Source organism: Puma concolor, chromosome A2, assembly GCF_028749965.1.
Source record: "Puma concolor isolate L17-30 chromosome A2, mPumCon1.1.hap2, whole genome shotgun sequence".
Classification (NCBI taxonomy): Eukaryota; Metazoa; Chordata; class Mammalia; order Carnivora; family Felidae; genus Puma; species Puma concolor.
The window spans coordinates 126,880,327-126,886,326 of NC_141668.1; the positions used below are offsets into that span (position 1 = coordinate 126,880,327).

At 44.1% G+C, this 6,000-nt stretch overlaps 1 protein-coding gene across 3 annotated transcripts in view; it reads right to left on the reverse strand.

Annotated features, from left to right (window-relative positions):
* CNTN4 (contactin 4) overlaps nt 1–5,794 on the reverse strand; it is a 903,676-nt gene extending 897,882 nt beyond the window's left edge. For all 3 annotated transcript variants that reach the window (XM_086697570.1, XM_086697562.1, XM_086697563.1), the window contains exon 1: nt 5,567–5,794. The gene's annotated coding sequence lies outside the window, so the exon portion shown is untranslated. The remainder of the gene's footprint in view (nt 1–5,566) is intronic.
* Nucleotides 5,795–6,000: the final 206 nt, after the last annotated feature.

Consider the following 6,000-nt stretch of genomic DNA (forward strand, 5'->3'; position numbering starts at 1 on the left):
ACCCAATGGAAAGCCACTTTATCAGGACTTAAGTACTGAACTATGCCACATGAGCAAGAAGTAGAAAGTATTTTAAGTCACTAAAAATTTAGACTTTACCTGTTACACTTTTCACTAGGCCCTGTGGGACCTCACTCACTGGGACTCTGACAACATTATAATAAGCAAGTTTAAACCTTTCTGTCCTTCTACCCCATTAAATCATAAAAAGGGACTTACAACACACACACATATATATGTATATATACATAGCACGGGTGTGAAGAAGTTTGGATGCAAGGTAAATTTAAAAAAAAATAAAGCACATTTCTTAGAACAAAAGGTTCAGAGAAAATGAGAAGGAAATTAACATGGTCTTTTGAGAAAGAGGTGACTGAGAAGCATCCAAGTATATCTGTTCACCTACATGATGAGAACACGAGTCATTAATTAATTGGGAAGATGCCACAAATACATACTGAACAAGAAGGAAAAAATGACTCCATAATATTGGAAAATGAATGGTCTTGGCAAAAAATACACTCTCAGTATTAACCAACTCACATTTCTACTGCGGCTATTTGTAAACAAAACTGTAAGAGGTATTTTTGCAAAGGACAAATACACAAGAAAGGTGAGAAGAGGCAAATTGTCTAATATAACTGGGACACCATAACAGGATGAGAACAAAGGGATCATTTTCTTTTACAGGACACTAGGATTACAAGTAAAAGTCCCTTTAGTCATGCAGTAAGTACTCAAAAAGTTTTGCAAAGCTGAGAAAACAAGGGAAGAATTTTCTTTCTTGGAATTTGGGGATGTTGATGAAGAACAATGCTTTTGATCAAAAGGAAGATGAGGGGAGAATATTTTACTTGTGAAATTGCCAGAAGGAATATGTGCTTAGGCTAAGAAGTTAACAAGAATTTATCTTTATATACTGCAGCTTAAAAACGGTAATCAAGGATTCCCACAATGAAAGTTTAAGAAAAAGGTTATAATTCAGGGCATATATCCTGAAAATTAATTATAAATGAAGAAGCCTAGTCATAGAGAGTCTTACTTTATTTTTTAAATTTTTTTTTTTAACATTTATTTATTTTTGGGACAGAGAGAGACAGAGCATGAACGGGTGAGGGGCAGAGAGAGAGGGAGACACAGAATTGGAAACAGGCTCCAGGCTCTGAGCCATCAGCCCAGAGCCCGACGCGGGGCTCGAACTCACGGACCGCGAGATCGTGACCTGGCTGAAGTCGGGTGCTTAACCGACTGCGCCACCCAGGCGCCCCGAGAGTCTTACTTTAAATACCTGACCCAAGTAGGTATTCAAGATAAAGCTATATCATATCTAATTATACCCCATTAAATGTTAGATTAGAGATCATCTTTTTTCTTCTTTAGGATTTTTAATTTCCCTCCAGCTTTTTTATACACACCAAAAGAAAACAGTAGTCCAATGGCTACAACAAGAAAAGTATTAAGGCAAGAATAAACAAGAAGTGTAATGAAGCTGTTAAGAAAATCAACTCTAGAGCCAAAGAACTGGTTCAAATCCCAGCTGGGCCCACTTACTGGCTATGTTGAACAAATGACTGAATTTCTCTAAACCAAGTTTTCCTTATATATACAACAGAAACAATAATACCGATCTAGCAGGGCAAAGAGCTTAGAAAAATATCTCAAAAATAATAAGTACTATGCATGTTTTAACTGCTTCTATTATCTTTTTCCTTATAACTGTCCTGGCTTTTCCGCCAGGAAAACCAGGGTTGGGGGAAGGAAAAGGAAGTAACATTTACTGAACATGGAGGAAATGTCACCTATAGTGATAGAGTGTCAGAAGTGCTGGCTGTTCCCCCAACCATTTCTTCTCCTTCCTGGAAACCCAGCTGTACCACATTGCCCAGCCTCTCTTATAGTAAGATCCACCCACATACAACTGAGTTCTGGCCAATGAAATGAAAGCAAAAGTTATATGGAGACCTGCAGGTCTGAGCAATTAACATTCTCCAAGTCCTTCTCCTTCCAAGGCTGAAGTGACCCTGCTGAAGATGACAGAAGTCTTGGAGGAATGCTGCCAAGATCATCCAGTTGGGGACTTAACAGGAATGACAGTATGTCATATTGGAGGAAGTACACATTTCTGATTCATTTGTTACAACTGTTAACCTCCCCAACCTAACAGAACTAAGCTCCATACCTATACTCTCAGGTTTAATCCCTATCATGATGGCTCAAAATAAATGTTATCAAAGTTTATAGCTAAGGAAACGAAAACTCCAAGAAGTTATGGAACTATCCTGTCCAATATCATGAATGTAATAAGTGGTAGGGCCACATCCAGGTTAATCTCCAAGGTTTTTCATCTTTCCACCCTCCACACAATACTGCAACATGGAAAATGTCTTTCTTTTCCTCACTCTTACTGATTTCCTCACTTTTTTAACCACTGGAACTTCATTCTTTAAATTTAAACTTTTTTTTTTTCATCTGTATATCCCATTTGGGAGATCCAGGATGACCCCTCTATTACATTCATCTCTTCTGCCTCATTCCATCCACATGTGTTCATGACCAGGAAACGATGCTCTTAACCCATCTGTTACAGGAGACACAGATTTCTAGCAGTTTTCCAACTGGCTACTGTATCAAAGATGGTGAATGGCAAAGCCAGAGATAAGAAAAGGTAAAAACTCCCAAACTATCAGTGATTTCCAAAGTGGGCTGTATTCACTGGAGTACATAAAAATATTAGAACTTCTGTCTCATAATTTTTGCCTTATTTATCCTTTAGCTTTTTTATACATATTTTATAATATAATTATATGAATATAACAGTATATGTGTATAACTTGGAAATAAATTTTAATGAGTATGGTCAAATTTTCTTCTGATAGTGTATAATAAAAAATAAAGACCAGTAAGTCTAGGTAATAAATCTGGTCTCCCCCCTCAGATTTAAGATACTGTGTTACAGAAAATGAAAACAAGAAAACTTTCCACATCTGTGCATACAGACATCTCCCTGCTTACCAAATAAAATAAACTAATTCAATTAAAATCATATAAAAACATGTTTTCACAAACGATTAAATTCTTTAAATAAAAATCAAGATTAAAGCTAAAGTACATGATGTCAATGTCTCTGAGTATAATCAAGAAGAATCCGACAAGTTAAAACAATTATCAAACTTGGCATTATTTGGAACTATAAAGGAGTTTTCTTCTGAAATGTATAATCACTCAGGTTACCTTTATTTTTAAGAAATAAACTCAAGTAACAGATGTCCTGTGTACCTTTCAGAAGAAAAATTCCAGCCAAAAGATTTAGTGCTTACAGGGAAAATAATTAGAAAACCTACTTCTGAATAAAAAAAAAAAGAAAAAAAGAAAGTGAACTAGGTAAAATCAGTGGATGATATAAAAGCCAACATTAAAAGGCTTGCTCTCTATTCACTCTTAATGTCCCACCAATATGAAATGACTAGAGAAAGAGGTGCTAGGCTGACTCAAGGAGACAAAGTCCCCCAAGTTAAAGGAACTAAAAGCTGTTTTCATAAAGACTGCAAAATAGAAAATCTGCCTCTGCTGAAATTTTCATGCATCTGACCTGCACCCTTAAACAGCAGGTCTTTTCCCTGATTAGTCTTACCCCCTAATTTAAAAAGGTCAGTTTCTCAATGCAGGTCACCTCCAACCTGGCAGAATCCACACTGAAAAATAATGAGGTTTACCATTACCATTCCTTCTCATCAATCCAGAGCAGTTGAAGTTGGTTTAAACAAACAAAAATCAGTAGCATTTTATAAGGTGGCGAAAACAATATTCCCAAGCAATTTTTTTTTTTATCCTTAGCAACCTAACATTCCCACCCTGCATTGTGGACAGTCACCTAAGTCTTGAATGAAATCAAGGCAAAGAGAGCAAGAATAAAGTTATGGGAGAAACGTGACTTTTCTCATGAATGCCACAAAAAGCACCTCGAGGGGTCTATCTCCTTGACACAGTGCTCTTTTTCACTCACTTGGGCAGAGACAGAACAAACTTGCTCATCAGCCCGAATGTAAATGCTTCTGCGTGGACCTGCCTGCTGCAAATCTACCCCACTCCTTAAAGGACATAAACCGTAGATCTCAAAATACAAAAATAAGAGCACATTCCAAATTATTCCTCTGAGTGACTAAACAAATCAATTACATGGAATTATTCCTTAAAATATCAAGCTCCCATCACAAGAAACTGCAGACTCTTCCCATGCAATCAAAAGACAGTTATTCCGACAAACATGTCCCCGCCCCTATGTTGATTTCAGCAGGAAAACTAGAAAAAGTTCCAGGAGCTTTCCTTCCAGGAGCTCCTCCTTGCAAACAAACCTCCAACGCACCCCAAGATCCACCACCCCACCTCCACGCAGACCACCCACCCAGAGTGATCAGTCACACTGATTCGCCCTACACTACCTCCGCAAGCCATTTCGCTGCAAATCTGAAGACCCCAGCCAGCAGCAACCAACCTCCTTAGCTTCGCTTTGCGCGAAGCTGCCTCCTTGCTGGGGATCCGCTGTGCTGCAAGAATGTTCCCATGCATCAGACTCCTTGACTGGCTCGCGTCTTCTTACCCCCAACTCCACACCTTTAGTAAGTAACAACGTATACACGAAGCACAAAGAGAAAATGCACACAGGTTTTGAGCCCTCTGCTCCGTTCCAGAAGCAGAGTGCGGGTTGGTGTCCGTGGGGTGCCCGGCGCACATCTCGTGGACGTCTGGGTCGAAGGAGCAGACGAGGCGGTAGTCTTTGCCATTGCAAAGAAACTGCAAATCCCCCTGAAATTGGTGGAAATTTTCACGCCACCCCGACAAGCTCCCTGGGCAGAGCCTGGGTATACCACGTAACGTGTCACAAGAGCGGGGACCCGGACGGAGTGATTCGCCGCTATACCCCCCGCGCTCAGACAGAGCCTGGCACAGAGTGGGCGCCTCCAAAGTCCATATCTGTTTCGCCAGGGCTCCCTCCACCACGGCTACCGACCCCCTGTTCCCCTGAGTCCTAAATCGCCTCAAATAACAGCCCAAGTTCGCCTTTCTCTACCGTGGGCTGCACAGCCGGGCAATCGGAGCCCGGAGTATCAACATCGGAAGGAAACTCTCGCCAAGAACCGCGCGCCGGGAGCGAGGGCGCACGGAGAAGGGGCAACAGCCTGAACCAGTTGAAGGAGCGGATTCTAACGATTCCCCAAGCATTATGCGGTCTAGGCTACTTGTTCTCTAGCTGCCCGGCAGAGCAACAAACTTATTTTCTGACCAAAAAGGGTCGCCGTGGGGTAAAGGTGGCGCCGTCGGTGCCCTGCCTACTCCCGGCTTCAGGGCGCTCAGTTCCGGCTGCGCCCCGCCCGCAGGGCTGCCCGGCTCATGGCAGTACGGCCCGCAGCCCCTGCCCAGCCCTGCAGGAGTGGGAGCCCCAGGGAGCCCCTCTACACTAGGCAGCCTCCGAGAACCATGCCCTTTCCCCAAAATCCGCGAGCCGGAAAGCCCCGGGGCAGCAGGCGCCCAGGCTGGAGCGGACCCTGCCTGCTCGCGCCTCACTTACCCTCAGCACCTGAGCGCGGCGCCCACTACAGCCTCCGGCGCGACGCGGGCACAGCCCGAGGGTCCCGCTGTAGTGGCGAAGCTTCCTACTTGCGACCAATCCTGATGTTGAACCCGGTGCTCGGTCTGGTGCCGCGCTCTGCTCCCTCCCAGCGCTCGCGGCGCCTCCAAAAACCTGGCGCCGCGGAGTTCAGGCAGCCGGCTCCCCAGCCTCGAGGAGGCGGAGACGCGTGGAGCAGAGGAGAGACGCTGGGGGGCGGGGGGAGCCGGCGCGCAGCCGGGCTGAGCATGCGCAGCGCGCGGCCCGAGGAGGCGCGAGCCCGGGTGCAGCAGCACCTGCCCGCCCCTGGCCGGGAGACGAGACTCCCAGCCCCTGCGCGCAAATCCGCGAAAGGGCGCCTCACCTGAACTCGAAACACCTGAAGACAATTAACC